The following is a 23,737-nucleotide window of genomic DNA, read 5'->3' on the forward strand; positions in this document are numbered from 1 at the left end:
AATATATTTGTACCAGGTACACATGGATTACAGATGAAAAGGTTTGGAGAGCTGAAGATGAACACCCCTATGGTGTCTGATAATCAATTCACTGCGCCAATTCCAAATTGGCTAGTGAGGCTAGCTGAACCCCAAGACGCTCGTATGCATTCTTATTTTCAGGTTGTAGGAATACCTCTTCCGAACCCGGTACAACAAGAACAAGTTGAACCTTCCGTGGTTCCAGCCCCAGAGGTTGTAGAGGAACCTGTAGTTCAACCACTCGGGCCAGCTAATCCTCCACTTAGGGTGAACCTCAAATGATCTAGGGTAGCACACCAAGCTCAACCCGTGAGGATCAGGGAACCTAGTTCAACTAGGATTGAACCAACCCTTTCCACAACACCCGAAGTAAGCAGTGACACTTCAGCAATAGCATCTGAATCATCTCCTGAACATTCTCCTAAGAGAACTCGATACATGCCTGATGAGATGATTAAGACTCCACCAACCCAACGAGTAACTAGATCTAGGACTTTGACACCCATCGTCCGCCAAACAGTTACTCCAACCATTGGTGATACGGACCAAGACCTAGAGCCAATTAGGTCACCTTCACCCATCTCCGTATCACATCCAAGAATAACAGTAAGCCCTACACTAAATGAAGTGCAAGCTTCTGTAGGTAAGAGATCTAAACGCACGGATGGTAAAAAGACCACTAAGCCCATCCAATCTAAACAGGACTTAAGAATAAATCCTACAAAGCAAGATGCTTTTGTTCATGGTTACACTGTTGTTTCACCAACTGGGTCACCTTCTCGAAGTTCAAATAGATATGGATTACAGTCTCTTTCTGACAATGAGGTGGAGGAGCTCTATCTTGCTGAGTTTGCTAAATGAACTGATCTTGATGAAGTATGCGAAACTATGATGATTTATCTTGAGCAAGCAAGGATAGTGTATCCTTTATCTCCATGCAAGTCACCTGGACCAATTCACATGCCTGATCATGATGATTTCGATTCCGACAATCTTCATGAGGGGGAGAATAGACAAGGTGGTTATCGGTCCAGTGTTTTTCAAAGATCAACGTATGAAGCTGGTACATCTAGTCAAAAGAAGGATAAAGATGTTGTTGATATATCTGATTCCAGTGATGAAATTGAAGAAATTCAGTGTGAAAGTTTTCTAGATGAATCGGAAAGTCAGAGAGAGGGTGACTCAGGGATGTTAATGATTATGGATTCAGCTGATCAATCAGAGAAAAAGTTAACTCAAGAGGACAATCAAAAGTTTGACAACATTGAAGATATTTTGAAGGGGTCATCGAGTGTCGCCAATGAATTCAATGATCATCAATTTGTTAATTTGACATCTCCAACTGACGAATTTGGAATACACTTCGAAAAGGAGATTTTCTCTAATGGCAAAGAAGATATCACGACTCCTCCCAATTTGAATGTTCCTTTTCAAATTGCAGATATTGTTCTTGAACGTGATACTAATTACTAGCTGAGTGAGGATGAAGAGAAAGATATTCTTCTTTCACCATTCATTGAACAACAAGCATATAGAATTTATGGTGATTCTGATCTCGTCCTTTCTGCATCAATGAGTGTTCTGGGTGCATGGAAATATCATAAGAAACCAGAATATCTCAAAACTTATCTGAGTGTTCGTGACAAATTCAAATTAAAGAATGAAGAGAAACTTCAAATTCAGCGGAGTTCAGAGATTAAAAGCATAAATAAGGTTTTGATGATTAATAAGGATGGAGTGAAGATGCCATTGTTTCAAGCTACAAGAATGGATGATGAGGATTATCAATTCTCAGAAGCAGATTTTGATAAACTGAAGATGGATGACATTATTTTCATTTACAACTATCTGATTAACTTGAATGAATCTGCAACAATTTATCATGCTACTGCAAGCAGTCTACAGATTTATTCTTGATTCGATGAGATGGATGTCAGTTCATGATTTTTAGTTGGGGTTGGAATCTGGACACAAAAAGCTCGGAATTAAACCACCAAATCAAGTGATTGAAGAGCTAAGATACATGTCCTTACTTGAAGTGAGCGACTGTCCATATGGGTTTGCATTTGTCAATTCTCACTATACAAAGATCTTCATCAGAGTCTCAGATCTCAGAAGATACTCAGATGGAATGTTGATGTATGCTTTCAAGTACATGAGATGGAGATTGATCAATAACTGCTATTCAACTGAAGATATTGAGATTGTTAAATACATTCTCACAAGATTAAAAAGTCATCTCAAAACAAGAGTGAACATACGAAGATATGAGAATCTCAATGGTTTCAAATCCAAAGTTCACTTCAGAGGAACAAAGTTCCTTTAGATGTTTTAAATAGGATTATGTTGTAAAGTTCACATTTAACACTAAGGTGGAGATTGTTAGGACCCCGAAGTTGTATAGTGTTAATGTGAAATAAGCTTAAATGAAGGTTCCTTAGAAGAGGGCTATATAAGGAACCTAAGTAGTCCTAATTAGATAGCCATTGCATTGTAACCGAGTTCTAGAAGCTGTGGAATGTAATTTTACCGATTCTCTCTAATACCGAGTCTCATTCTTACATACCGAATCTCTCTTTGTCTTATCATTTCTCTCAATCTCAACATGATCTGACCTATCACTTACTTATCATAATATCATGTTATATATATATATATATATATATATATATATATATATATATATATATATATATATATATATATATATATATATATATATATATATATATATATATATATATAGTTTCTACAAGTTTTAACGTTCGTGAATCGCCGGTCAATTTGGGTGGTCAATTGTCTACATGAAACCTATTTCAATTAATCAAGTCTTAACAAGTTTGATTGCTTAACATGTTAGAAATATTTATTCATGTAAATATTAATCTCATATAATATATAATCATGGAAAAGTTCGGGTCACTACAAAAAGTCTACTTATACTTATGCATTTTCAGAATTTACATCAGAATCATAATCAGTCAACTTCAGTCCCTGAACTTCAGAGTCAGAAAAGCTGGCTGATTTCCTTTTTAGTTATAGTGCGCGGCACGCACTTATATGCGCGGCACGAAAAATGAGCTGACAACATGCCCTCGTTTTTTTGAGGGTTTTGAAGGGGCAAATTGGTCTTTTCACTTTAGGGCCGGGTTTTTGGCCACAAAACTGGTTCCAAGCTTATCTTATCCACATTTCCAACTCATCTCTTCACTCTCATCTCTCTCAACCTTTTTAGAAAGAGAAAACCCATTTAGAGAGAGAAAGGTTTGATTGGAGAAGAAGAAGCTTAAATCGGGTGAAAGTTCGAGTGTTAAAGTTGTTCATTTTGTTCCTAGCTATGTTTTGGTTGTAGTGGTAAGTCTCGAATCTGAATTTTATTGTTTATTTGAGTTTAGGGTTTGAGTTAGTTAGGGTTATAAACCCCATTCTTGTGAAATTTGGGGGTTTTGTTGTATGTATTGAGTAAGTAAACTCGATTATTGTGGGTTTAGGGTTTGATGATGAATTTGGAAGTATTTGTCATGGATTTGGGTGTTAGTCACTAGTTTGTAAGTGTATTGGTGGTTTTGATGTTCTTAAGAACAAGTTTACTAGTCAAAATGGGTGTTGACTTGGTTTGGTGTCAAAATAAGTTTTGAGTCAAATTTTGGTGAATCAAGTATGTAAATACTTAATTTAGGTGTTAATTGGTGTTTTGGAAATATAATCACTAGCCGTTAGTGATTTTGGGTGTTTTTGGGACTTATGTCAAAATGGGTAAGTTGATTGGGTCGAATTTGGCAATGACACTAGTTTTGGTCAAAAGGATGTTTAAACACTTGTGTTGAGTATTAAATGGTATTTTTGGAAGTAATCACTCATGAGAAGTGATTTTGAGTCAATGTAATGTTTTAACATAAGTCAAATGTGGTCAAACGCAATATGGGTCAATATTGTACGTGTTGTGATTTTTATGTAAATGACGGTTTGAAATGATTACTACCTAAGTAGTAATTTAGTGTTAAGACCTAGGTTGGTCTAATTGGTGTCAAGTATAATTTGAATTAAATTGTACCTTGTTGAGTGGGTTTGAATTACCACCCTAAGTGGTAATTGGTTTGTGTGCATTATGTGTTAAATGGGCATGTTTTGGCGAGCAAGATGTGATCCCTCGACTAAGGGATGTTTGTGTCGAGTTCTTTTTTAGAGAATGGCTATTTATGTGCATTTTGTACCTATGTGTGATATAGGTGGTTACTTGCTCGGATTTAAGGATGGAGATCATGTTGTACATGACTTGTGCGGGCATTCCAAGGTGAGTGGAATAATTATATGTGTATGTATATAGTATATTTATTTGTATGCTATAGCCTGATCCATGAAGACGGTAGTGCCATAGTATGTGCGGGTGTGCTATGATGCGAACCACGGAGCCGGAAGCATCATGGTAGGTGTGTTGTAGTGTGAGCCACGGAGCCGGTACCACTATAGTACAAGTTGTTAAGGCATGAACCACGGAGTTGGTAACGCCTTAACGTGAGTATGAATTGAGTTATGATGTGAACCACGGAGCCGGTAGCATCATGACAAGTGCGTATGATGTGAACCACATAGCCGGTATCACCATGACGCGAGTATGGTTAACCATATGATGGGTGTGTGTTGTTTATTTAGCATTTTATATTACGCTAAATATATATGTTAATGGTGATGCCAGCTTGTTACAAATTGTGAGTATTTAGCATTATAAGTTATTAATGGTTGGTGGTTAAATTGCTAGCTCGTATGCGGTATTTGTGACGACCCAAAAATTTCCGACCAAATTTAAACTTAATCTTTATATGTTTCTGGCACGATAAGCAAAGCTTATAATGTTGAGTCTCAAAAAGTTTAGAACTATATTCATGTAATCAATTACCCTTTGACTATGCTCAACGATTCACGAACATTTATGTGTATATAGATATGTATATATATTATATTGTTATATTAATTGAAAACGTTAATAAGTATTAAATGTATAATGCTTTACATTAAACGTATTTGTTTCAAAATATGTTTAACATATTTATCTTCGGAATTAGAAGATAATACCAACGTTCGATTTAGTAGATATTTAACATTTATAAATCCCATAAATATTATGATATGGTTATGGGTCTCCGTTGTGAGGTCCACGTTGATTTAGGAAATCTTTTCCTTTTAACAACATTCGGAATAAATGGTAAAGTGATACAAGTGAGAACAATGTGTCAATTATCGAGAGTTACACAAAAGTTAGTGGAAATTCCTGCTTAACTTTCATTGTGTGCTTTACAAAATTTCCTCGTGACTCTTAATAATTTAACTATTTAGCTTTCATAATATTTAACCATGTAGAGTAAATAATTGGGTTAATGGTTGTCGACAAGATAAACTCTTTTGAAGGCTACATTAAAATGATTTCATACCTTTATTTATTCATTAGACTTTACCCTTCGGTTAAGGAGCAGACTATAAAACATGAAAACCGTTATACATTATATGTGATTTTATTTTCCTAAAATGCTTTATGAAATAACGATTTCCGTTTATTACAATCTTTAAATAAAATGAGTTCTAATATAATTAGTTTTGAAAAACTAAAGATTATCGTTAAATAAAAGATTTTGAGTATATATATTTATGCCATACAAATTTCTAATCATTGATATATATATTTTCCATAATAAAATATAATGTTAATTTAGTTATAAAACAAATTTGATTTTATTTAACTTTCTTGGATTAAAGATTGTCAATAATATTATTTAATATATTTTAACAAATAACGAGATCATGAATTATAGAAGCAACTGACCAAAACGCTCAAATGTAAAAGATATACTTTGGATAATATAGTTTATCGAGGATTAAGTCTAATTATTGATAAAGGTACACATCGTGAAATGTAAAGTGATAGTTTTCTAAGCATACGAAACATCGTTCAAAAAACCGGAACCGAGACATTAGTTGTAAAATGTCCCGTTCTTATTGATTAAAAACGTTCCATATTAATTGATTTTATTGCGAGGTTTTGACCTCTATATGAGACGTTTTTGAAAGACTGCATTCATTTTAAAACAAACCATAACCTTTATTTCATCAATAAAGGTTTAAAAAGCTTTACGTAGATTATCAAATGATGATAATCTAAAATATCCTGTTTACACACGACCATTACATAATGGTTTACAATACAAATATGTTACAACAAAATAAGTTTCTTGAATGCAGTTTTTACACAATATCATACAAGCATGGATTCCAAATCTCGTCCTTATTTAAGTATGCGACAGCGGAAGCTCTTAATAATCACCTGAGAATAAACATACTTAAAACGTCAACAAAAATGTTGGTGAGTTATAGGTTTAACCTATATATATCAAATCATAATAATAGACCACAAGATTTCATATTTCAATACACATCCCATACATAGAGATAAAAATCATTCATATGGTGAACACCTGGTAACCGACATTAACAAGATGCATATATAAGAATATCCCCATCATTCCGGGACACCCTTCGGATATGATATAAATTTCGAAGTATTAAAGCATCCGGTACTTTGGATGGGGTTTGTTAAGCCCAATAGATCTATCTTTAGGATTCGCGTCAATTAGGGTGTCTGTTCCCTAATTCTTAGATTACCAGACTTAAATAAAAGGGGCATATTCGATTTCGATAATTCAACCATAGAATGTAGTTTCACGTACTTGTGTCTATTTTGTAAATCATTTATAAAACCTGCATGTATTCTCATCCCAAAAATATTAGATTTTAAAAGTGGGACTATAACACACTTTCACAGATTTTTACTTCGTCGGGAAGTAAGACTTGGCCACTGGTTGATTCACGAACCTATAACAATATATACATATATATCAAAGTATGTTCAAAATATATTTACAACACTTTTAATATATTTTGATGTTTTAAGTTTCTTAAGTCAGCTGTCCTCGTTAGTAACCTACAACTAGTTGTCCACAGTTAGATGTGCAGAAATAAATCGATAAATATTATCTTGAATCAATCCACGACCCAGTGTATACGTATCTCAGTATTGATCACAACTCAAACTATATATATTTTGGAATCAACCTCAACCCTGTATAGCTAACTCCAACATTCACATATAGAGTGTATATGGTTGTTCCGAAATATATATAGATGTGTCGACATGATAGGTCGAAACAATGTATACGTGTCTATGGTATCTCAAGATTACATAATATACAATACAAGTTGATTAAGTTATGGTTGGAATAGATTTGTTACCAATTTTCACGTAGCTAAAATGAGAAAAATTATCCAATCTTGTTTTACCCATAACTTCTTCATTTTAAATCCGTTTTGAGTGAATCAAATTGCTATGGTTTCATATTGAACTCTATTTTATGAATCTAAACAGAAAAAGTATAGGTTTATAGTCGGAAAAATAAGTTACAAGTCGTTTTTGTAAAGGTAGTCATTTCAGTCGAAAGAACGACGTCTAGATGACCATTTTAGAAAACATACTTCCACTTTGAGTTTAACCATAATTTTTGGATATAGTTTCATGTTCATAATAAAAATCATTTTCTCAGAATAACAACTTTTAAATCAAAGTTTATAATAGTTTTTAATTAACTAACCCAAAACAGCCCGCGGTGTTACTACGACGGCGTAAATCCGGTTTTACGGTGTTTTTCGTGTCTCCAGGTTTTAAATCATTAAGTTAGCAAATCATATAGATATAGAACATGTGTTTAGTTGATTTTAAAAGTCAAGTTAGAAGGATTAACTTTTGTTTGCGAACAAGTTTAGAATTAACTAAACTATGTTCTAGTGATTACAAGTTTAAACCTTCGAATAAGATAGCTTTATATGTATGAATCGAATGATGTTATGAACATCATTACTACCTTAAGTTCCTTGGATAAACCTACTAGAAAAGAGAAAAATGGATCTAGCTTCAACGGATCCTTGGATGGCTCGAAGTTCTTGAAGCAGAATCATGACACGAAAACAAGTTCAAGTAAGATCATCACTTGAAATAAGATTGTTATAGTTATAGAAATTGAACCAAAGTTTGAATATGATTATTACCTTGTATTAGAATGATAACCTACTGTAAGAAACAAAGATTTCTTGAGGTTGGATGATCACCTTACAAGATTGGAAGTGAGCTAGTAAACTTGAAAGTATTCTTGATTTTATGTAACTAGAACTTGTAGAATATATGAAGAACACTTAGAACTTGAAGATAGAACTTTAGAGAGATCAATTAGATGAATAAAATTGAAGAATGAAAGTGTTTGTAGGTGTTTTTGGTCGTTGGTGTATGGATTAGATATAAAGGATATGTAATTTTGTTTTCATGTAAATAAGTCATGAATGATTACTCATATTTTTGTAATTTTATGAGATATTTCATGCTAGTTGCCAAATGATGGTTCCCACATGTGTTAGGTGACTCACATGGGATGCTAAGAGCTAATCATTGGAGTGTATATACTAATAGTACATACATCTAAAAGCTGTGTATTGTACGAGTACGAATACGGGTGCATACGAGTAGAATTGTTGATGAAACTGAACGAGGATGTAATTGTAAGCATTTTTGTTAAGTAGAAGTATTTTGATAAGTGTATTGAAGTCTTTAAAAAGTGTATAAATACATATTAAAACACTACATGTATATACATTTTAACTGAGTCGTTAAGTCATCGTTAGTCGTTACATGTAAGTGTTGTTTTTAAACCTTTAGGTTAACGGTCTTGTTAAGTGTTGTTAACCCAATGTTTATAATATCAAATGAGATTTTAAATTATTATATTATCATGATATTATCATGTATGAATATCTCTTAATATGATATATATACATTAAATGTCTTTACAACGATAATCGTTACATATATGTCTCGTTTAAAAATCATTAAGTTAGTAGTCTTGTTTTTACATATGTAGTTCATTGTTAATATACTTAATGATATGTTTACCTATCATAGTATCATGTTAACTATATATATATATCCATATATATGTCATCATATAGTTTTTACAAGTTTTAACGTTCGTGAATCACCGGTCAACTTGGGTGGTCAATTGTCTATATGAAACATATTTCAATTAATCAAGTATTAACAAGTTTGATTGCTTAACATGTTGGAAACATTTAATCATGTAAATATCAATCTCAATTAATATATATAAACATGAAAAAGTTCGGGTCACTACAGTACCTACCCGTTAAATAAATTTAGTCCCGAAATTTTAAGCTGTTGAAGGTGTTGACGAATCTTTTGGAAATAGATGCGGGTATTTCTTTTTCATCTGATCTTCACGCTCCCAGGTGAACTCGGGTCCTCTAAGAGCATTCCATCGAACCTTAACAATTGGTATCTTGTTTTGCTTAAGTCTTTTAACCTCACGATCCATTATTTCGACGGGTTCTTCGATGAATTGAAGTTTTTCGTTGATTTGGATTTCATCTAACGGAATAGTGAGATCTTATTTAGCAAAACATTTCTTCAAATTCGAGACGTGGAAAGTGTTATGTACAGCTGCGAGTTGTTGAGGTAACTCAAGTCGGTAAGCTACTGGTCCGACACGATCAATAATCTTGAATGGTCCAATATATCTTGGATTTAATTTTCCTCGTTTACCAAATCGAACAACGCCTTTCCAAGGTGCAACTTTAAGCATGACCATCTCTCCAATTTCAAATTCTATATCTTTTCTTTTAATGTCAGCGTAGCTCTTTTGTCGACTTTGGGCGGTTTTCAACCGTTGTTGAATTTGGATGATCTTCTCGGTAGTTTCTTGTATAATCTCCGGATCCGTAATCTGTCTATCCCCCACTTCACTCCAACAAATCGGAGACCTGCACTTTCTACTATAAAGTGCTTCAAACGGCGCCATCTCAATGCTTGAATGGTAGCTGTTGTTGTAGGAAAATTCTGCTAATGGTAGATGTCGATCCCAACTGTTTCCGAAATCAATAACACATGCTCGTAGCATGTCTTCAAGCATTTGTATCGTCCTTTCGCTCTGCCCATCAGTTTGTGGATGATAGGCAGTACTCATGTCTAGACGAGTTCCTAATGCTTGCTGTAATGTCTGCCAGAATCTTGAAATAAATCTGCCATCCCTATCAGAGATAATAGAGATTGGTATTCCATGTCTGGAGACGACTTCCTTCAAATACAGTCGTGCTAACTTCTCCATCTTGTCATCTTCTCTTATTGGCAGGAAGTGTGCTGATTTGGTGAGACGATCAACTATTACCCAAATAGTATCAAAACCACTTGCAGTCCTTGGCAATTTAGTGATGAAATCCATGGTAATGTTTTCCCATTTCCATTCCGGGATTTCGGGTTGTTGAAGTAGACCTGATGGTTTTTGATGCTCAGCTTTGACCTTAGAACACGTCAAACATTCTCCTACGTATTTAGCAACATCGGCTTTCATACCCGGCCACCAAAAATGTTTCTTGAGATCCTTGTACATCTTCCCCGTTCCAGGATGTATTGAGTATCTGGTTTTATGAGCTTCTCTAAGTACCATTTCTCTCATATCTCCAAATTTTGGTACCCAAATCCTTTCAGCCCTATACCGGGTTCCGTCTTCCCGAATATTAAGATGCTTCTCCGATCCTTTGGGTATTTCATCCTTTAAATTTCCCTCTTTTAAAACTCCTTGTTGCTCCTCCTTTATTTGAGTAGTAAGGTTATTATGAATCATTATATTCATAGATTTTACTCGAATGGGTTCTCTGTCCTTCCTGCTCAAGGCATCGGCTACCACATTTGCCTTCCCCGGGTGGTAACGAATCTCAAAGTCGTAATCATTCAACAATTCAATCCACCTACGCTGCCTCATATTCAGTTGTTTCTGATTAAATATGTGTTGAAGACTTTTATTTTCGGTATATATAATACTTTTGACCCCATATAAGTAGTGCCTCCAAGTCTTTAATGCAAAAACAACCGCGCCTAATTTCAAATCATGTGTCGTATAATTTTGTTCGTGAATCTTCAATTGTCTAGACGCATAAGCAATCACCTTCGTTCGTTGCATTAATACACAACCGAGACCTTGCTTTGATGCATCACAATAAATCACAAAATCATCATTCCCTTCAGGAAATGACAATATAGGTGCCGTAGTTAGCTTTTTCTTCAATAACTGAAACGCTTTCTCTTGTTCATCATTCCATTCAAATTTCTTCCCTTTATGCGTTAATGCAGTCAAGGGTTTTGCTATTCTGGAAAAGTCTTGGATGAACCTTCTGTAGTAACCAGCTAGTCCTAAAAACTGGCGTATGTGTTTCGGAGTTTTCGGGGTTTCCCACTTTTCAACAGTTTCTATCTTTGCCGGATCCACCTTAATACCTTCTTTGTTCACTATGTGACCGAGGAATTGAACTTCTTCCAACCAAAATGCACACTTTGAAAACTTAGCGTACAATTCTTCCTTCCTCAATACTTCTAACACCTTTCTCAAATGTTCACCGTGTTCTTGGTCATTCTTTGAGTAAATAAGTATGTCATCAATGAAAACAATGACAAACTTGTCAAGGTATGGTCCACACACTCGGTTCATAAGGTCCATGAACACAGCTGGTGCATTAGTTAAACCAAACGACATGACCATAAACTCGTAATGACCGTAACGTGTTCTGAAAGCAGTCTTTGGAATATCATCTTCTTTCACCCGCATTTGATGATACCCGGAACGTAAGTCAATCTTTGAATAAACAGACGAGCCTTGTAGTTGATCAAATAAGTCGTCGATTCTCGGTAGTGGGTAGCGGTTCTTGATGGTAAGTTTGTTCAACTCTCGGTAGTCGATACACAACCTGAATGTACCATCTTTCTTCTTGACAAACAAAACAGGAGCTCCCCACGGTGATGTGCTTGGTCGAATGAAACCACGCTCTAAAAGTTCTTGTAATTGGCTTTGCAGTTCTTTCATCTCACTGGGTGCGAGTCTGTAAGGAGCACGAGCTATTGGTGCAGCTCCTGGTACAAGATCTATTTGAAATTTAACGGATCGATGTGGGGGTAATCCCGGTAATTCTTTCGGAAATACATCGGGAAATTCTTTTGCAATGGGAACATCATTGATGCTCTTTTCTTCAGTTTGTACTTTCTCGACGTGTGCTAGAACAGCATAGCAACCTTTTCTTATTAGTTTTTGTGCCTTCAAATTACTAATAAGATGTAGCTTCGTGTTGCCCTTTTCTCCGTACACCATTAAGGGTTTTCCTTTTTCTCGTATAATGCGAATTGCATTTTTGTAACAAACGATCTCTACTTTCACTTCTTTCAACCAGTACATACCGATTATCACATCAAAACTCCCTAACTCTACTGGTATCAAATCAATCTTAAATGTTTCGCTAACCAGTTTAATTTCTCGATTCCGACATATATTATCTGCTGAAATTAATTTACCATTTGCTAATTCGAGTAAAAATTTACTATCCAAAGGCGTCAATGGACAACTTAATTTAGCACAAAAATCTCTACTCATATAGGTTCTATGAAAGGACCCGTTCATATACATTATAAACGATTCACAATAGTTGATTACATTGCGAGGTATTTGAACTCTATATGATACATTTTACAAACATTGCATTCGTTTTTAAAAGACAAAATTTCTTTACATCGAAAATTGACAGGCATGCATACCATTTCATAATATCCACTATCCAACTATAAATTGATTTAATAATAATCTTTAATGAACTCAATGACTCGAATGCAACGTTCTTCGAAATATGCTATGAAAGACTCCAAGTAATATCTTTAAAATGAGCAAATGCACAGCGGAAGTTTTCTTTAACACCTGAGAATAAACATGCTTTAAAGTGTCAACCAAAAGGTTGGTGAGTTCATTAGTTTATCATAATCATTTATTTCCATCATTTTAATAGACCACAAGAATTTCATTTCCAGTTCTCATAAATATACGTCCCATGCATAGAGACAAAAATAATCATTCATATGGTGAACACCTGGTAACCGACATTAACTAGATACATATAAGAATATCCCCTATCATTCCGGGATCCTCCTTCGGACATGATATAAATTTCGAAGTACTAAAGCATCCGGTACTTTGGATGGGGTTTGTTAGGCCCAATAGATCTATCTTTAGGATTCGCGTCAATTAGGGTGTCTGTTCCCTAATTCTTAGATTACCAGACTTTAATAAAAATGGGCATATTCGATTTCGATAATTCAACCATAGAATGTAGTTTCAATTACTTGTGTCTATTTCGTCAAACATTTATAAAAGCGCATGTATTCGCAGTCCCAAAAATATAAAGGATAAAAAGGCAAATGAAACTCACGCATATAAATATTATAAAATAGTTAATAAAGCATTTGCATGTATTCTCAGCCCAAAAATGTAATGAGTAAAAAGGGAGCAAATGAAACTCACCATACTGTATTTCGTAGTAAAAATACATATAACGTTATTGAACAAGTGCAAGGTTGGCCTCGGATTCACGAACCTAAATTAATTATATATAATTATGTGTTGGTCAATATTTGTCTAACAAATTAGGCCAAGTCATAGTGTACCACAATCCTAATGCTCGAGACTAATATGCAAAAGTCAACAAAAGTAAATTTGACTCAAAATAATTTCCAAAAATCTATACATGATTAATATATAGTTTAAATATCGTCGTTTTATATTTTTAAAAGATTTATTAGAGTAAATAATATAATTTATTTATTAATAAATAAAATTTTATATTAAATTTATATAATATAATATACTTTTATATATATTAAGTAATAAAATTTATAGGGTTTATTTAATATCATAAAGATAATATGATAGGTATTATTAAAGTAAGTTATTACACGTAGTAAAATATGTTTGTATCACATATTTATTTGATAAAATAATATCTATAATGATAGTAAGTAAAAGTTGTATTATTTTGTAATAATAATAATTATTATAAAAATATCAATATTTATAATTACTAAGATGACATTATGATAAAACGATAATTCTAATTATGATAACTTTAATATTTACGATAATTTTTAATATTATCTTTAAAATAATAATTCTATTTAAAATAATAATAATAATGATATTTTATAGTAACAATGACATTTCTATTAAAATGATAATTTTTGTTAAAATGATAGTTTTAATACTAACGATATTTTTAATAATAATAGTAATGATAAAAATAATAAGAACGATAATTTTATCTAAATCAATATCTTATAATATTTTAATTTCATCATGATACTCTTACTCATTATTTCCTAATCGTTTCATTTAATAGCTTTTAATCGTCTTTTATATCGTGTTCATAATAATGATAATAATAGTAATCAAAATAATTAGGTGTTACAAATATTTGTTTTAATTACACTAATATTAATAATGATAGTTACTATAACATTTTTAACGATAATACTAATAATTATCTTAATGATAATATAGTAATAATAATAATAACAATGACAATATCCATTTTTAAATAATGATATATATATTAATAATGATAATAATAATAATACTAATAATAATAATAATAATAATAATAATAATAATAATAATAATAATTAGATAATAATAATAATAATACTAATTATAACTTTAACAATAATAACGACAGTAATAATAAAAAAAATAACAATTTTTAATGATAAATCCATTTTATTGATAAAGATAATAATAATGATAATAATAAGATAAAACTAGAACGACGATAAAAATGACGATAATAATAATCATTTTTAATAAAAATATAGAAAATTCAATTGATTATAACTTCTAATCTGTTCATCGAAACCATTCGATATCTAAAGGAAAAGTCCTTAATTTTTCGCTAGCTTTCCAAGGACATGCATATCTTATACCTTATCTCAACCGCAAGTGTAACGAATTCAATATTCAACCTAACCTGTCTAAGGGCAATATCAAAAGTACAAGCATGTATAATCCTAAATACTCGAGCACTAGTCAGGGATACACTATTAGTATGTAAAAGTTAAATTATGAGTACTCACGTATCAATATTGAGATTCAATATTGCAGGAAAGGTACGTAGACGCAACGGAAATGATAAACACTATATTGACCCCACGAGCATACCCATGAACCATACTCAATCACCTCCATAGCTATAACCCATAATTTCCTTAATCCTATCCTACTCGAAAAACAATTTCGAAATCACTCGGACAGCACTCCGTCGTAATATTTTATGTATACTAATAATATCTTGAAATAATACGGAGTAAATATATATATGTAAATCGATTGAGAGAGTTTAGAGAAAAATATTTTCAAGTTTCTATGAAATAATGAAACCTATTGAATTCTATTTATAATAGATTTTTGAATTATTAAAGTGAATTATTAAAGTATGAATTATTAAAGTGAATTATTAAAGTATGAATTATTAAAGTGAATTATTAAAGTATGAATTATTAAAGTGAATTATTAAAGTATGAATTATTAAAGTGAATTATTAAAGTATGAATTATTAAAGTGAATTATTAAAGTTAAAGTAAAGTAAAAATAAAGTAAAGGTAAAGTTTAAGTATAGTAAAAGTATAAAACTATGTACGTATAATACGCGTATAAATATATATAATATTAATTTAAATCGTTATATATATTTAATAAAATAAAATATAAATATCGTTATCCTTATCATACTAGTTAAGTAATGAGTTGTCAAAAGTGGTTCTAGATATTTATAAAAGTTATATACGTTTTAATAATAAAGTTCTTTTTAAACTGAAAACGTTTTTGTACGTTTGAAACTAAATAGATCAATCGAGTCTTTATGAGATTCAATCTTCCACTATCCTTTGTCTAGTTCTCAATTATTGACAATTTGTTCTTATTTATAAATCACTTTACCATTTTTCGAATATTGTTAAAACGGAAAGATTTCTCAAATCAACGTGGGCCTTTCAACAGAGACTTGTAATCATAATTCAATATATCTGATAATTCAATCATTTAATCTTATCTTCTAATTCCATTGATAAATATTTTGAAACAGATACAATCATATAAAGTATTTAATCTAATATTTTGTTTACGTTTCAAGTTATAATATATATACACATATACATATATAATCATATTCGTTTAATGGTTCGTGAATCGTTGGAACATGGTCGAGGTTGAATGAATGTATGAACATAGTTTAAAATTCTTGCAATTTAACTTAACAAATATTGCTTATCGTGTCAGAAACATATAAAGATTAAAGTTTAAATTTGGTTGGAAATTTCCGGGTTGTCACATTCTATCCGCACCCGAATCAAATAAAACGTAAGCAGATTTATTGTCAATAAGAAACGTACCCGTAACAAGCTCCGGGTCTTCCTGTGCCTCTGCCGCATTAATATTGAAAACTCTTCCGCGGCCTTGTCCATTCGTGTTCTCCTGGTTCGGGCAATTTCTAATAATGTGGCCCGGTTTTCCACATTTATAACAAACTACATTGGCATAACTTGCTCCAACACTACTTGCTCCGCCATTACTCGTTCCGACACCATTTGTTCCTTTCGTTCTATTAACCCCTGGTCCGTAGACCTCACACTTCGCCGCGCTATGACCATTTCTTTTACACTTGTTGCAAAATTTGGTGCAGAACCCCGAGTGATACTTTTCACACCTTTGGCATAGCTGCTTCTGATTGTTGTTGTTGTTGCGGTTATTATTGTTGTTGGGATGATTGTTGTAGTTGCTGTTGTTGTTGTTGTTGTTGTTGTTGTTGGGCCGTTTGTTGTAGTTGCGATTGATGTTGCGATTGTTAGGATAATTGTTGCGATTATTGTTGTAATTGCTGTTGTTGTTGTATTGGTGATTCTTATCACCGTTTTCCTCCCACTTTCTTTTGACTTGCTTCACATTGGCCTCTTCAGCAGTCTGTTCTTTAATTCTTTCTTCAATCTGGTTCACTAGTTTGTGAGCCATTCTACATGCCTGTTGTATGGAGGCGGGCTCGTGTGAACTTATATCTTCTTGGATTCTTTCCGGTAATCCTTTCACAAACGCGTCGATCTTCTCTTCCTCATCTTCGAATGCTCCCGGACACAATAGGCACAATTCTGTGAATCTTCTTTCGTACGTGGTAATATCAAATCCTTGGGTTCGTAACCCTCTTAGTTCTGTCTTGAGCTTATTGACCTCGGTTCTGGGACGGTACTTCTCGTTCATCAAGTGCTTGAATGCTGACCACGGTAGTGCGTATGCATCGTCTTGTCCCACTTGCTCTAGATAGGTATTCCACCATGTTAACGCAAAACCTGTGAAGGTATGCGTAGCGTACTTCACTTTGTCCTCTTCAGTACACTTACTTATGGCAAACACCGATTCGACCTTCTCGGTCCACCGTTTTAATCCGATCGGTCCTTCGGTTCCATCAAATTCCAAAGGTTTGCAGGCAGTGAATTCTTTGTAGGTGCATCCTACACGATTTCCTGTACTGCTAGATCCAAGGTTATTGTTGGTATGTAGCGCAGCCTGTACTGCGGCTATGTTTGAAGCTAGAAAAGTACGGAATTCCTCTTCATTCATATTCACGGTGTGTCGAGTAGTCGGTGCCATTTCCTTCAAAATAGTTAAATGGAACAAGTTAATCATACAGAATATTAAGAGTAGTTAATAGTATTTCGTAGCATAATATGAACTCATTTATAAAAGCTTTTTCTTCATATTAGCGTTTTATAAGTTTAAATTCGGGTAGTACCTACCCGTTAAGTTCATACTTAGTAGCTAATATACAATTCAACTACTACAATTCTATATGAAAAACTGATTATAATAATATTTCGCGTTCAAACTTTTACACAATAATTTACAAACTTACAATACCGCTTATTTTACATATAGCATGAAATATAGCACACAATAAATTTGATACAAGATGGTTGTGAAGATAATTCTAGCTAGTACACAAGTCGTTCAGCAAAGGCAATAAAGACACGTAATTCATACGTCCAGAAACAAGTCATGCATTCTGGTTTTACTAGGATTACTTCCCATCCTTGGTCTTGTGGAACATAACCGTTATGGCCGTTGATAAGACAGCGTGTTGTAACGTCGTCAAAGGGACGAGGGTTACGTAATGTCTAACAGTCCCGTAACAATCTAAAAACCTCATTTCTTACCCCAATTACGGACTCCGTCACTTGTGGGAACGTTTTGTTTAATAGTTGTAGCCGATGTTCTTTTTCTCACTTTGGTGAGAAGCGAACATTACTAACCCATAAGCATAGCATGCTTCTTTATGTTGCATGTTAGCCGCTTTTTCTAAATCATGAAGTCCTATATTCGGATACATTGAGTCAAAATAGTTTCTTAACCCGTTGCGTAAAATAGCATTTGGGTTCCCCGCAATATATGCGTCAAAGTAAACACATCGTAACTTATGGGTTTCCCAATGTGATATCACCCATCTTTCAAACGAAAGTCTCTTATAAACCAAGACATTCTTGGAACGTTCTTCGAATGTCTTACAAACTGATCTTGCCTTAAATAGTTGTGCCGAGGAATTCTGACCGACTCTAGACAAGATTTCATCAATCATGTCTCCGGGTAGGTCTCTTAAAATATTGGGTTGTCTATCCATTTTGTGTTTTTATACTGTAAAATAGACAAGAGTTAGATTCATAAAAAAAAATACTTATTAATACAAGCAATTTTTACATATATCATAATGAATAAGCACACTATATTACATATATTACACCACATGAATACAACTATCTTATTCCGACTCGCTTGTTTCTTCTTCTTCGGTTTTGGTTAGTTTTGCCAAGTTTCTAGGGATATATGATGTTCCCCTAATACGAGCCGTCGTTATCCACATTGGTTTAGAAAAACCTGGTGGTTTAGAGGTTCCCGGGTCATTGTTACAACTTAAGGACTTCGGGGGTTGACGATACATATAAAGTTCATCGGGGTTGGAATTAGATTTCTCTATTTTTATGCCCTTTCCCTTATTATTTTCTTTTGCCTTTTTAAATTCAGTTGGGGTGATTTCTATAACATCATCGGAATTCTCGTCGGAATCCGATTCATCGGAGAATTGGTAATCCTCCCAATATTTTGCTTCCTTGGCGGAAACACCATTGACCATAATTAACCTTGGTCGGTTGGTTGAGGATTTTCTTTTACTTAACCGTTTTATTATTTCCCCCACCGGTTCTATTTCTTCATCCGGTTCCGATTCTTCTTTCGGTTCCGATTCTTCTTCCGGTTCCGACTCTTCTTCCGGTTCCTCTTCGGGAACTTGTGAATCAGTCCACGAATCATTCCAGTTTACATTTGACTCTTCATTATTATTAGGTGAGTCAATGGGACTTGTTCTAGAGGTAGACATCTATCACATAATATCAAACGCGTTAAGAGATTAATATATCACATAATATTCACATGTTAAAAATATATAGTTTCCAACAAAATTTGTTAAGCAATCATTTTTCAAGTAAACACGGTCGAAGTCCAGACTCACTAATGCATCCTAACAAACTCGATAAGACACACTAATGCAAAATTCTGGTTCTCTAAGACCAACGCTCTGATACCAACTGAAATGTCCCGTTCTTATTGATTAAAAACGTTCCATATTAATTGATTTCGTTGCGAGGTTTTGACCTCTATATGAGACGTTTTTGAAAGACTGCATTCATTTTAAAACAAACCATAACCTTTATTTCATCAATAAAGGTTTAAAAAGCTTTACGTAGATTATCAAATGATGATAATCTAAAATATTCTGTTTACACACGACCATTACATAATGGTTTACAATACAAATATGGTACAACAAAATAAGTTTCTTGAATGCAGTTTTTACACAATATCATACAAGCATGGACTCCAAATCTCGTCCTTATTTAAGTATGTGACAGCGGAAGCTCTTAATAATCACCTAAGAATAAACATACTTAAAACGTCAACAAAAATGTTGGTGAGTTATAGGTTTAACCTATATATATCAAAATCATAATAATAGACCACAAGATTTCATATTTCAATACACATCCCATACATAGAGATAAAAATCATTCATATGGTGAACACCTTGTAATCGACATTAACAAGATGCATACATAAGAATATCCCCATCATTCCGGGACACCCTTCGGATATGATATAAATTTCGAAGTACTAAAGCATCCGGTACTTTGGATAGGGTTTGTTAAGCCCAATAGATCTATCTTTAGGATTCGCGTCAATTAGGATGTCTGTTCCCTAATTCTTAGATTACCAGACTTAAATAAAAGGGGCATATTCGATTTCGATAATTCAACCATAGAATGTAGTTTCACGTACTTGTGTCTATTTTGTAAATAATTTATAAAACCTGCATGTATTCTCATCCCAAAAATATTAGATTTTAAAAGTGGGACTATAACTCACTTTCACAGATTTTTACTTCGTCGGGAAGTAAGACTTGGCCACTGGTTGATTCACGAACCTATAACAATATATACATATATATCAAAGTATGTTCAAAATATATTTACAACACTTTTAATATATTTTGATGTTTTAAGTTTCTTAAGTCAGTTGTCCTCGATAGTAACCTACAACTAGTTGTCCACAGTTAGATGTACAGAAATAAATCGATAAATATTATCTTGAATCAAACCACGACCCAGTGTATACGTATCTCAGTATTGATCACAACTCAAACTATATATATTTTGGAATCAACCTCAACCCTGTATAGCTAACTCCAACATTCACATATAGAGTGTCTATGGTTGTTTCGAAATATATATAGATGTGTCGACATGATAGGTCGAAACATTGTATACGTGTCTATGGTATCTCAAGATTACATAATATACAATACAAGTTGATTAAGTTATGGTTGGAATAGATTTGTTACCAATTTTCACGTAGCTAAAATGAGAAAAATTATCCAATCTTGTTTTACCCATAACTTCTTCATTTTAAATCCGTTTTGAGTGAATCAAATTGCTATGATTTCATATTGAACTCTATTTTATTAATCTAAACAGAAAAAGTATAGGTTTATAGTCGGAAAAATAAGTTACAAGTCTTTTTTGTAAATGTAGTCATTTCAGTCGAAAGAACGACGTCTAGATGACCATTTTAGAAAACATACTTCCACTTTGAGTTTAACCATAATTTTTGGATATAGTTTCATGTTCATAATAAAAATCATTTTCTCAGAATAAAAACTTTTAAATCAAAGTTTATCATAGTTTTTAATTAACTAACCCAAAACAGCCCGCGGTGTTACTACGACGGCGTAAATCCAGTTTTACGGTATTTTTCGTGTCCCCAGGTTTTAAATCATTAAGTTAGCATATCATATAGATATAGAAAATGTGTTTAGTTGATTTTAAAAGTCAAGTTAGAAGGATTAACTTTTGTTTGCGAACAAGTTTAGAATTAACTAAACTATGTTCTAGTGATTACAAGTTTAAACCTTCGAATAAGATAGCTTTATATGTATGAATCGAATGATGTTATGAACATCATTACTACCTTAAGTTCCTTGGATAAACCTACTGGAAAAGAGAAAAATGGATCTAGCTTCAACGGATCCTTGGATGGCTCGAAGTTCTTGAAGCAGAATCATGACACTAAAACAAGTTCAAGTAAGATCATCACTTGAAATAAGATTGTTATAGTTATAGAAATTGAACCAAAGTTTGAATATGATTATTACCTTATATTAGAATGATAACCTACTGTAAGAAACAAAGATTTCTTGAGGTTGGATGATCACCTTACAAGATTGGAAGTGAGCTAGTAAACTTGAAAGTATTCTTGATTTTATGTAACTAGAACTTGTAGAATATATGAAGAACACTTAGAACTTGAAGATAGAACTTGAGAGAGATCAATTAGATTAAGAAAATTGAAGAATGAAAGTGTTTGTAGGTGTTTTTGGTCGTTGGTGTATGGATTAGATATAAAGGATATGTAATTTTGTTTTCATGTAAATAAGTCATGAATGATTACTCATATTTTTGTAATTTTATGAGATATTTCATGCTAGTTGCCAAATGATGGTTCCCACATGTGTTAGTGACTCACATGGGCTGCTAGGAGCTGATAATTGGAGTGTATATACTAATAGTACATACATCTAAAAGATGTGTATTGTACGAGTACGAATACGGGTGCATACGAGTAGAATTGTTGATGAAACTGAACGAGGATGTAATTGTAAGCATTTTTGTTAAGTAGAAGTATTTTGATAAGTGTATTGAAGTCTTTCAAAAGTGTATAAATACATATTAAAACACTACATGTATATACATTTTAACTGAGTCGTTAAGTCATCGTTAGTCGTTACATGTAAGTGTTGTTTTTAAACCTTTAGGTTAACGGTCTTGTTAAATGTTGTTAACCCAATGTTTATAATATCAAATGAGATTTTAAATTATTATATTATCATGATATTATCATGTATTAATATCTCTTAATATGATATATATACATTAAATGTCTTTACAACGATAATCGTTACATATATGTCTCGTTTAAAAATCATTAAGTTAGTAGTCTTGTTTTAACAAATGTAGTTCATTGTTAATATACTTAATGATATAATTACTTATCATAGTATCATGTTAACTATATATATATCCATATATATGTCATCATATAGTTTTTACAAGTTTTAACGTTCGTGAATCACCAGTCAACTTGGGTGGTCAATTGTCTATATGAAACATATTTCAATTAATCAAGTCTTAACAAGTTTGATTGCTTAACATGTTGGAAACATTTAATCATGTAAATATCAATCTCAATTAATATATATAAACATGGAAAAGTTCGGGTCACTACAACCAGCACCGTCAGTACCGTCAGCATCGTCAGCACCTGCAACACCTACAACATCACAAGCACCGCCAGTTCCATAATCACCGCGGACATCATCACTAATCAACAACGAGTATATTGTATCAACGAATTATGAAGTATTAACTCATTCCCTCTGAAGAATTTATATGTATATCTTATATATATAAATTTTGAAATCATAATAAATCTTTTTGCTCTAAGCTATTACGTGTGAATCTTAACTAGTAGGTACTACTCAGTTAATTCATGTTACTAATATGCTATGATGTACATCCTTCATGAATGATTTAACAATCGTTAACTGTAATCTCTGCTTCAACTTAATAGATTCCATTTCATAATAACCCAAGAGTATTACTCAAATACAAGTTTGATTTTACACCTTCATTTTCAATGTACTCAAAACTTTCTAGAAAATATCATTCATATCTTGCAAAATTCACAAGAATTCTACGAGCACCGACATCATTCACCAAGGAAATATCAATACAAAAATGAATAATGAAGTATTGATTCATAATTTTATTTACGTTAAAGAGATAATCCGCGATGATTATGAAATTTCTAAAGTTTTTGAGATTATTCATTTCTAGTTCCAACCGAAAATCAAATGGGTTTAATTTAATATTAACTCATTAAATTTGTATTACATCTGAAGAAAATATACATATATTTTCATAAAGACTATAATAAAAATTCTCTTGTACAAAATATTACTTGTGAAACTTTTAACGGGTAGGTAATACCCGAGAGATATATAGATTCACAATTAATATGTTACATTCTTCAATTCTGATTCAGCAAATCATCAACTATACTCACTACTTCCACAACGATATACATTCTTTCATAGAAAT

Source organism: Rutidosis leptorrhynchoides, chromosome 11, assembly GCF_046630445.1.
Source record: "Rutidosis leptorrhynchoides isolate AG116_Rl617_1_P2 chromosome 11, CSIRO_AGI_Rlap_v1, whole genome shotgun sequence".
In the NCBI taxonomy this organism is placed as follows: Eukaryota; Viridiplantae; Streptophyta; class Magnoliopsida; order Asterales; family Asteraceae; genus Rutidosis; species Rutidosis leptorrhynchoides.